Source organism: Bison bison, unplaced genomic scaffold, assembly GCF_000754665.1.
Source record: "Bison bison bison isolate TAMUID 2011002044 unplaced genomic scaffold, Bison_UMD1.0 scf7180017864503, whole genome shotgun sequence".
NCBI classification, from domain to species: Eukaryota; Metazoa; Chordata; class Mammalia; order Artiodactyla; family Bovidae; genus Bison; species Bison bison.
The window spans coordinates 7416684-7428012 of record NW_011495061.1 but is presented as its reverse complement, the minus strand read 5'-3'; the positions used below and the strand labels follow the sequence as shown (position 1 = coordinate 7428012).

At 40.1% G+C, this 11329-nt stretch overlaps 1 pseudogene; it reads right to left on the bottom strand.

The window, feature by feature from the left end:
* Positions 1–2961: 2961 nt before the first annotated feature.
* Positions 2962–3325, bottom strand: LOC104980573 (annotated as a pseudogene).
* Between the last annotated feature and the right edge of the window lie 8004 nt (positions 3326–11329).

The window sequence follows — 11329 nt, the reverse complement described above, 5'->3', positions numbered from 1 at the left end:
GCTTTGGAAGCTCAAGTCTTAACCACTGGACCATGAGGGAAGTTCCCAGGAGAATTTTTAAATTGTGCTTTTCCTTGTCATTTTTAAAAATAAGGCTTGTTTCTGTAGTAGTGGGACACCTGATCATTAGTAAAACTTTTTAGGCTTATAGTTTGTCATTACATTTTTCTGGGCAGTTGTTTTATGATCTATGTCACAGTTTCCTTTAGGTTTTTTTTTCCCCCTTATTATTCCCCCACCTCTAGGTTTTTAATAAACTTTCATCTCTAAAACATGAGCCTATTTTCAGGAATTTAAAACTATATAAAATGCTCCTTTAGATAAGAACTGGGAATGTAAAGATCAACAGAACTATTAATAATTTCATTGTCAGTAAAAAAGAAAAACTATGATAGAAATCTTAGTTCTGGCAAACTAAAATAACCAGAAAATCCTTCTGCTAGACATGTTTAATATGCTGCTAGATAACCTAGATATACTGAATTAAAAAAAAAAAAAGCAATGAGAACATTATAGTATGGCATGTCCTTGTAAATGCACAGCTGAGAGATCTACTGATCTGAATGACAGAAACTAAAGCCCATACTAAGACTACCCAGATAGTGGTGGGTAAAAGTAGGATTGTTTCCCATTACTTCAAGGCATTGAGTTTTAATGCTCACAGAGAGAGAGAATTAGAGGTTTGGGGCTTATGCTAGAATCCTTAAGAGGCTATTCTCTAAGTAAAAGAGGGTAAGGAAAGAAATCCCACCAATACAGATAACAGTCTGGTCTCAGGGTATAAAATTTGCAGTTGGTAGTGGGAGAGGGGTGGGAGAATCTCCCTCAAGAAGTTGCAACCACAGAGTCTATATATCAGGTAGATTGAGTATCTGACATTTTCCTCTTGGTCTGGGAATTCTCAAGGCAAGACATTAGCATAGGAATTATCCGTAAGTGTGTGGTATCCCTGGCATGACTGGGCAAGTTACTTAATATTTTTGATTGATTGGCCCTTACTTCCCCTGCTGCTGCTAAGTCGCTTCAGTCATGTCCGACTCTGTGTGACCCCATAGACGGCAGCCCACCAGGCTCCCCTGTCCCTGGGATTCTCCACGCAAGAACACTGGAGTACTTCCCCTACTAGAAATTAAATAGTAGTAACTAAGAGGTACTGAATGTTTGCTTATTCCATTATTTGAAATGCCAAAACTCCTTTAATCTTCAGAACAGCTTTATGACATGGGTACAGTAATCTGTCAAAGGTATGGAGGCCAAGGTGGGTGGTCATATCTCTCTCCTGGGATCAGTGTGGAAATAAGATGAGGTATAAAGTGATGGGCCAACATGCATGTGACTCTACTTTGGAAACCACAACCATATGCTCTATCCCTTGGGGTTTTCTACTTCAGATCTTCTCTTCTTATTGTCCCCAAAGGTAAGAAGCACAAGGTCCCTTCTTATTTTAAGGACGTTATAGATTCTTGTTGAAAGAAGAAAAGAAGATGGACTTTGAAATGGGTAGGATTTGAATAGGCAGAATGTGGGAACCATTTCAAGCAAAATCTTAATGGCAAGAATAACACTCTTTAACGGCCAGTGACAAGTGAGTACATCCCAGCATTGTTGTTCTTTAGTTGCTAAATCGTGTCTGACCCCATGGACTGTAGCCTTTCAGGCTCCTCGGTTCCTTGGATTTCCCAGGCAAGAATACTGGAGTGGGTTGCTGTTTCCTTCTGCAGGGGATCTTCATGACCCAGGAACTGAATTTGAGTCTCCTGCATTGGCAGGCAGATTCATTACTGCTGAGCTACAAGGGACGCCCACATCCCAGCATTAAAACTTACCAGTTCTTTGACATTCATTATGTGTATGTTGACAAATATTCAATTAAAAGTCACATTAAGAAGAAAAAAGAGGATTTTATTTGGGCCAAACTGAGGATTAGAACCCAGGAGACAGACTCTCAGAAGCTCTGAGACCTGTTAGAAGTTGAAGGCAAGGTCATATACATTCTTGAGACAAAGGATCGTACATCAAAATGATAGACTGATATATAACATTCACCAAAAATACAGAGTCCAGGTAAACATGTACAAATTGAGCAGTAAGTTCCTACGACTGCCTACAGACTTGGGAAGGAATGTGAATCTTTTGGGAAGTTATGTTGCTAGCATCAGAAGAAAGAAGAAAAAAAATTGATGTTTAAGTTCGAGTAGGAATTTCCATCTTTGAGGAGCTCTGGTTAACTTGTAATGCAGATAGACCCACACTGCACATTAGGGAGGAAGGGAAGAGGCCCAAACGGAACAGAAAGGCAGAATTTTGTTTAAATGTTCTTGCCTGCCTTAAAATATACATTTTATTTCATGTCCCATCTCCTCCAAGAAGCCTTCCTTTCTAGCATCATTCAAGAAACTCTCTCCTTTCTATTTGTCTTATTGTCTCCAAAAATAGCTTGGCATTGAATTATATTCAGTTTTGTTGTTCAGTCGCTAAGTCCTGTCCAACTCTTTGTGACCCCACGGACTGCAGCATGCCAGGCCTCCCTGTCCTTCACTGTCTCCCAGAGTTTGCTTAAACTCATGTCCATTGAGTCAGTGATGCCATCCATCCATCTCATCCTCTGTTGCCCCATTCTCCTCCTTTCTTTTTGGAAAAAAGTATGTATCACAGTATACCAATTTATTTTTTTACATTAGAAAAATTGAAGTATAGTTGATTTACAATGTTTTGCTAATTTATACACACATATATATATATTCTTTTTTAAATATTCTTTTCCATTAAGGTTTATCACAGGATATTGAATATAGTGCCCTGTGTTATGCAGTAGGACTTGTGTTTATCCATCCTATATATAATAGCTTGCATCTGCTAATCCCAACTTCCCCTCCATCCGCCCCCCAATCCTCTCCCCCTTGGCAACCACAAGTCTGTTCTCCATGTCAGTATATCACAGTATATATATATTTTTTTTTTAGGTAAACAATCTCAAACTTCTACTGTGTTCATAATAAAACTGTGAAGCTCAGAACGGGATCATTTGCCTCTTTCTCTTCTTATCTCCTCCCAGCTCAAAATGCTTGTACCTCTTTTTAGCCAAGATTCTCTTGTAGTTGGGCTTCGTGCGTTCGAGCTGCAGCACAATCTTCTTTGTAGTTTTAGCCTTTTTCCGGAAAATCGGCTTAGTCTCGCCGCTGTAGTCACTCTGCTTCCTGGCATAATGCCGCTTTTCCTAGGCAGGCAGAGAATCCTTGCCCTTCTTGTACTGTGTCACTTTATGGGGTTGGTGCTTGCCACACTTCTTATAGAAAGTCTGGTGGGTTTTAGAAACATTCACCATGTTTGTGAGAGCAGTGTCAGCATGGAAAGAGGCTAAAATACCAATTTTGTTTGAGTGGCAGGTGAGATCTTAATTACCCAACCAGGGAGCAAACCAGTCATCCCTCTGCATTGGAAGCACAGTCTTAACCCCGGGACCCCCAGGGAAGTCCCTAAAATACCTATTTTGAATGCAGTCTTTTCTCCCCTCCAACTCTTCCGTTCCTCAAGGTCAGAATACTTTTTGAATACTCCCCTCTCCCAGCTTAAGGAGCCTAGACGTTCTCAGTACATAAATAGATTTTAAACTGCTTGGTAAAAGCCACAGTTGGATGCACAGTAAAGGATATTCCTTTCAAAAGCAAATGTGCCCAAGGAATTTGGGTGCTATTGCTTTGTGTAGATGAAGCTTTCTGCCTGACTGTTTAAACAAAATTCTCAAGATAGTCTCAGAACTTTGAAAAGTGAATACTTATCTTTGCATTCATTCCTAAAAATCGTGAGAAACATTTCAAATTCAAGAAAAAATGGATTATTTTGATGGAATTATCCTAGGTTCTGTATATTAAAAGATCCCCTCTGTTTATAAAATGAGTTTCAGTTCAGTTCAGTTGCTCAGTCGTGTCCGACTCTTTGCGACCCCATGAATCGCAGCACGCCAGGCCTCCCTGTCCATCACCAACTCCCGGAGTTCACCCAGACTCACGTCCATCGAGTCAGAACTGTTTAAAAATTACTTTAACCTGATTCTTTGTCCAGGTTTATGTATATGATAAACACATCACTGAATTCTGGGACTTGTTCAGGCAGAGAAAAAGTTAATGTGCACTCCACTGAGAATTCTTGTTACTTACCCTCGAGGTGACTTCCCGTCTAGAGAAGCATCACAGTTTAAGAAATTCTTTTCCAACTATTCTGCTGACTTACCCCCTTTATGAGTGTGGAAAATCAGCTCAACTGTGTAGTTCATGATTGGTCAAATTACTGGTTTACATGGTGTAACCAAAGTAAGTCAATTGATCAGTGCTTTTTGGCTGAGGGCATGCTTGCCAAGCCCAGGTCATACTGACATATTTACTCCAGAATGCAGATGACTCCTGCCTGCGAAACCTGCTTACAAAGGCAATTGCCTTTTTAAAGTCATTTGGATCAAGATTTCAGCACTAATTTTATTTTATGGTGGAAAAAAGAGAACTTTTCAAGTTTTGGAGAGATTTCCCATTCTTATGTTTCAGAGACAAGACTGTTGCTTAGAGAACTGCTTTTCAAAGTCGTTCAAAGTCTTTAGTGTAATAAGCATCACCTGGAGAGCTAGTTAAACCTTAGATTTCTGGGGCCCAATCCCAGTTTCTGACTCAGTAGGTGTGAGGTGGGATGGAGAGCTTGCATTTCTAATGAGTTCCTGATGCTTGTGTTCTTGGTCCAGGGACCACACTCCGAGAACTGCTGCTGAGACACCCTGGGGTTAGAGAATCCTAGAGTTGGACCTCTGAATGTTGATATTAGGTCAGATACTGTCCAAGCCACTTTGCGTCTGTTAACATCTAATCCAGATGACAACCTTACAAATTGGGAACAATTATTGCTATTTTATAAATCAAGGAACTGAGGCTCAAAAAGTTAAATTGGTTATCCAAGATCACACAGCTTGTAAGTGGAGGAGCCAGAATGTGAACCCAGGTTTTTCTGTCTCTAGATGAATGTTACTTCTGTTAAAATATACTTTTTTGGAGGGGTGGGGTGGGAGGGAGACTCAAGAGGGAAGGGATGTATCTATACTTACCGCTGATTCACATTGTGGTGCAGCAGAAACTAACACAACATTGTAAGGCAGTTATACTACAAAAAAAAAAAAACAGAAAGAAAGATGCTTTTTTATCTAGATTAAAGATCTTCTAGTCCCAGTTTCTTCCTCATGTAGGAATAATTTCTCTAACATCCCTGATCCATGACTCTTCAGCTTTTGTCAAGCCTCTCAGGAAGGGGCACTCACTGCTTCACAAAGGAGCTCTTATTGGGGACAGGCCCCATTTCCACCTACCATCCCACTGGGGGTTAGAACTATGTATGTGAATTTTAGGCGGGAGGAAATTCAGTCCATAGCAGTAGGGCTCTGCGATGGGAGAGCAGAGAAGTTGGCTGACTGGGGCAGGCCAGAGCTGTTCTGGCCTCACTGGACAAGCTTTCCTACCTCCTGGAACGCAGGAGGGGGCATGTGTCACCAGGGTGGATGGTCTGGGGCCCTGGCTTAGGGAGGAGCTCTTTAGAGTATGTGGCGGGGCTCAAGTTTTTGAGTTTTAAGGGAAGGTTATTCTACATAGGCTAAGGCTGCAGGGCTGCAGAGGGACAGTGCTCTGGGCCATGGCTGGGCAGGCTCTAGTCCCCACACCCACCTCCAACCCTGGAAATGACAGGAAAGCCTACTCTCTCCTGCGGCATCCCTCCAGTGCACTCAATTAAGAAAGTTTTCACATCCTGCTCACTTTAAAGGAGAAATGCTTAAAGGGATCCTGTTGTTTAGCACAGCACACGAAATGAAAGGGGCATTCAGAACTGAGGCCGTAATTCATTACAAACAGTTGAGTGCCAAATTTTTAAAAAGTGTTAAAAAATAATATAAATCCAAGGTGAAACTTTTCAAGTCCTTCAGCTTTACTCCAGAAAACACGAAAATGGAGAATCTTGTTCCTTCCCTTCCCATCCCATTTTCTCTCTTCAAAGGTAAAAAGCATAGTTTCCTATGATTCCTTCCAGAAAAAGATGCACTTACCCACTTATGTGTCAATGCCAAAAATTATACAAAAGGGATCATTCTCCTCTACAGAATGGTTTCAATAACAAAAGAGAATTAATAATTAAATAAAAGTAATTATTAATTAAAAATTAAAATATTAAAAATTAATATATTAAAAGTCTTTCCCCATTGGCATGTCCAGAACACCCATATTCTTGTTAATCTCTGCACAATATTGCTTCATCTGGGGAGGGAGGTGGGAGGGATGTCCAAGAGGGAGGGGACATGGGTAAACCCATGGCTGTTTCATGATGATGGTTGGTAGAAACCAAGGCAATACTGTAAAGCAATTATCCTTCAATTAAAAATAAAAGAATATTGCATCATGTGAATGATGGATAATTTATTTTCTTCCAGTTGTATTGAGATACAAGTGACACCAGTTCAGTTCAGTTCAGTCGCTCAGTCGTGTCCGACTCTTTGCGACCCCATGAATCGCAGCACGCCAGGCCTCCCTGTCCATCACCATCTCCCGGAGTTCACTCAAATTCACATCCATCGAGTCGGTGATGCCATCCAGCCATCTCATCCTCTGTCGTCCCCTTCTCCTCTTGCCCCCAATCCCTCCCAGCATCAGAGTCTTTTCCAATGAGCCAACTCTTTGCATAAGGTGGCCAAAGTATTGGAGTTTCAGCTTTAGCATCAGTCCTTCCAAACAACACCCAGGACTGATCTCCTTTAGAATGGACTGGATCTCCTTGCAGGTATAACCATATCTAAATTTTTTGCTATGTGAAAGGATATGTGCCTTTTAAATTTTGGTATTTATCAAACTTATCTGCAGTAAGAAACTGTATCAATTTGTGCCCTCCTTTCCTTAAAAGTCGGAGAAGGCAATGGCACCCCACTCCAGTACTCTTGCCTGGAAAATCCCATGGATGGAGGAGCCTGGTAGGCTGCAGTCCATGGGGTCACTAAGAGTCGGACATGACTGAGCGACTTCACTTTCACTTTTCACTTTCATGCACTGGAGAAGGAAATGGCAACCCACTCCAGTGTTCTTGCCTGGAGAATCCCAGGGACGGGGGAGCCTGGTGGGCTTCCGTCTATGGGGTCGCACAGAGTCGGACATGACTGAAGTGACTTAGCATAGCATTCCTTAAAAGTGAATGAGAGTGTTGTGTGCCTGTGCTCAGTTGTGTCAAACTCTGTGACCCCCGAGGATGGTAGCCACCAGGCTCCTCCGTCCATGAGATTTTCCAGGCAAGAATACTGGAGTGGGTTGCCATTTCCTACTCCAGGGGATCTTCCTGACTCAGGGATCAAACCTACAGCTCTTGCATCTCCTGCACTGGCAGGCAGATTGTAGACACTACAGCCACCTGGGAAGCCAGAGTATTAGTTTCTTCATATCCCTCCCAGCATCTGAAAAGTCTTGTACTGGTTTGATAAGGGAAAAAAAAAAAGTTTTCTTGCCATTTTGATTTGCATTTCTTTAAATATGTGTGAATTAGAGCATCTTTCCACATGTTTATTATCTTTTGAATTTGCTTTGTTTATGAACTCTTTCTATCCTTTGCACACTTTTCTATTGAGCTATTTTTAAAAATATTCATTTATATCAGTTCTATCTAAGTTAAGGAAAAGAGTTCTTTGAATTTGTTTTCCCTGTTTTGAAACTTAGCCTTTCATTTAAATTTCAGTTTCTGTCATTATTTTCCTTTTTTTTTTTCATTCCAAAGTTACATTGCTACCTAGAGAACTTGACTAATTCTTCCCCATATAGTTTCTAGATTTCATAGTCTTTTTAGAAAAGCCTCTGTCTTAGATTAGCATTTAGTTAACATGCTTTTAAGGATATTTTTTGAGTTATTTTTTACAGTTCATATTTGATATATCAGAATTGGGTATAAGAAATAAGATCCCAGCTGTGTTTTTGTCTCAATGTATACAGACGAGTTGTGCCATCACTACTCACTTTTATTCACTAGCCTCTTTTCCCCAGCATTTTGAAATCTCACTTTTCCATCTTTACAGTAAATTCCCTTGTGCATTAGAGTTTATGTCTTATGTTTCTTTGGTTTCATTCATTTATTCTCATATCAAACTGCTTTATTAATTGAAGGCTTGAAATATATTTTGATACCATACAGAACTAGCAGTGGACATGCTTTGGACAGGGTAAACAGAGAAGGTCTTGCTGGTGGGTGACATTTTGGCTGACATTTGACCGATAAGAAGTCGCTAGCTTCATGGACATGAAGGCAGAAACATTCAAGGTAGAGAGAGCTACATATCCAGAGGTTGGGAGATAGAAAACAGCTTGGCTTATTTGAAGAAGCTATTAAAAAAAAAAAAAAAAAAAGACCAGTGTGGTGAGCACAGCAAACACAGAAGAGAAGGACATGAGATGGGGTTGGAATGATAGGCCACATTTTGTTGGAGAGCTTGGTTTTGTCCTCAATATAAAGGAGCGCAATGGACTTGAAGTAGGAAAGTGACATGCTCCAGTTTCCCAGGGTATAACACCGTCACTGGTTGTTATGTGGAGATTGGCAGGAGGAGAACAAAAGTTGCAACAAAGAAGTGTTGTTTTCCTCTTCGTGCAAGTAGCTTCTCCTTATTATATTCTATCCCAGCATCTTATTTATTCCTTTTTAGGGTAGTTTCTCTCTTAGTCCTTTTTGTGTCCTTAGGGCTAATACAGAGTTTAGCAAGTAGCCTGTGATCAATTTTTGAATCATGAATGAACGAATAAGTAAGCCCTTTCGATTTGCATCCTGGCCCTATGAAGTGAGAGTTTTAAATCCCATACACATTTTAAAAAATTAATTAAGCATTTGAGTAGCGATAAGTGGGTTAAATATTGGTTAGTTATATTCCAGCAGCCAGACTAAAGAGGATTCATCTTTTAAAAGAGTTGATTCCTGGTTGCAATGGCACCCCACTCCAGTACTCTTTTTTTTTTTTCATTTAACACATTCAATAAATATTTATTAATGCAGTTCTAGGTAGTTCAAACAGTTTTTAAAAGGGGGAATATTTTTAAAAAATTGAAACTGAAAACATGGTAACAATACCAAAGTTTTGAGTTGGAATTTAGTTTGCTTCCTAAGAAGCAAGCGTGCTTTGCCTGTTGTGTTTGTAGAAGAAAAAATAATATCCATATATTACATGCTTCCTTTGCCTAAATATATATATCCATATATATATACGAAAGAACAACTTCAGATAAATAATTACAAAATAAACCTTCAGGATTTAGTCATTAAGAGTTTGTCAAGATACTTTTTCTATGTAATCTTTTTGAATGGAAGAGATAAGATTCAAGGTGATGTATTCTCTAAATAGCACTTTAAATGAATTTTTGTGTTTATTAAGTTAAGTACTCAAGGACTTGGTTTGAAGAGTCCAAGAGACTAAAAGTCTGCTTTTCAAGAGCATTATGATCTTCCATCAATGGAGAGATTTTGGCATTTCTGTATTCTAATAGTTCACGATCCTTGCTTGACGTCAGTAACTCACTGTCGTCTACTCCAATAGCCGCATGTTCCACCAGAATACTTGCTTGGTATGCTCCAACTGGCAGCTCGGGCATTCCAACATAGTCATGATCCGCCACTACTGAACCGTGTAAGAGATGGAGACTATCTTGTTCACCTGATTCTCTGACATAGGGCTTCAGGTGGGACATCTTGATAGGTCGTTTAAGTCTAGCCCCAGAGCTGTCTCAAAGAACAGTGCCCCCGTTCTCCATAATGTAGTCTATGACACAAGGGCTGACCCATTCAGACCGGAAGCGACCGTCCTTCCACCAGTTTTTCCTCTGCCTTAACACTTCATTACACACTTTCAGATGAAATGGATTTAGTTGTTTCGGTTTCTTTTTAACAATGATTTTGCTTTTATTTAGTTCATTACAATTGTTGTTCTCCATCTGGCCCACTAAAGTTGTCTTATTCTCCATTATTTTATCAGCTTCTTTAATTGCATCTAGAATTTTGGCAAACATACTTGTATTATCACCATCCACTTCACGAATATCTGAAGATTCAGGCATGTAAGGATTTCGATTAAACATTTGAAAATATGGTGTATTTTTAGTAGGTTCCTGTCAAGAAAAATAAACAATTTGTAATAAAACATGCAGCCAAGAGATAATCATAACTCAAAAGTACTGAATTATAAACAGATACATACCAAGTGAGTGACGTTGAAGGCGAATGAAACAGCTGGCAGGTGGTCATCCCAGTCGTTTGGGTAGTCCACACAATGTTTGGAAAGAAAGGTTTTGATAGTGCTAGGTGTACTTTCAGCTGGATTAATTGTTTGGGAGGCATGAGAAATAACAATTTGCTTTGTGCCAAACAATTCACATAGCTCTACATTGATCTGATGAATGAATTCATCTCTTTGGTCCATTATTATTTTCTGAGGAGGCCCATATAAGAAAAATATGTTGATAATAGCTTTAGAAATTTCTGATGCTGAAACATCACAAAGAGGCAAAATCACAACCCATTTTGTGAACAAATCTGTCATGATTATAGCATATACATGACTTCTGTTGCTTGTATGAAATGGGCCCATCAGATCAACAGTAACTATACTCCATGGATTCTCCACTTTGAGAAGGTGCTGTTTAGGTCCTAGAATAACTGTATTTTTTGCCACTTGGCAATGCTGACAAGCATATACCCACTGTTTGACATCATTGGTCACAGAAGTCCAGTAGTAACTGGATTCCACTAGAGTAAGGGTTCTGGATATGCCATGATGGGCTCCAGTGTCATTTTCATGGCATTCTCTTAGGACTTTATTTTTTTCTTCTTCTGAAACAATTACCAAGCGATCCTGTTTTCTGTCTTTTCCAACATAAAACAGCCTCTTTTCTTTGAAGACAAATTTTTTTGCTGCTCTTCTTATGCCACTTCTCTCACTAGGCAGTGTAGTTGGATGATATTCACCAGTTCGTTTGTAATATGCAATCTGTTTAAGATGAAGGTCACCATTTTTTCCACTACGAACCATCAAGAACCGAAGTGGTCCAAAAGGCTACCGTCAAGATTTAAGCTTCCTCTCGGGACTTTTGTGGTGCTGCCGAAAGCGGAACTATCCACGCGGTGGTTTACAAGGGGCGTGTTTCTGCCCCACTCCAGTACTTTTGCCTGGAAAATCCCATGGAGGGAGGGCCTGGTGGGCTGTAGTCAATAGGGTCCCTAAGAGTCGGACACGACTGAGCGACTTCACTTTCACTTTTCACTTTCATGCATTGGAGAACGTCTTCTGCTT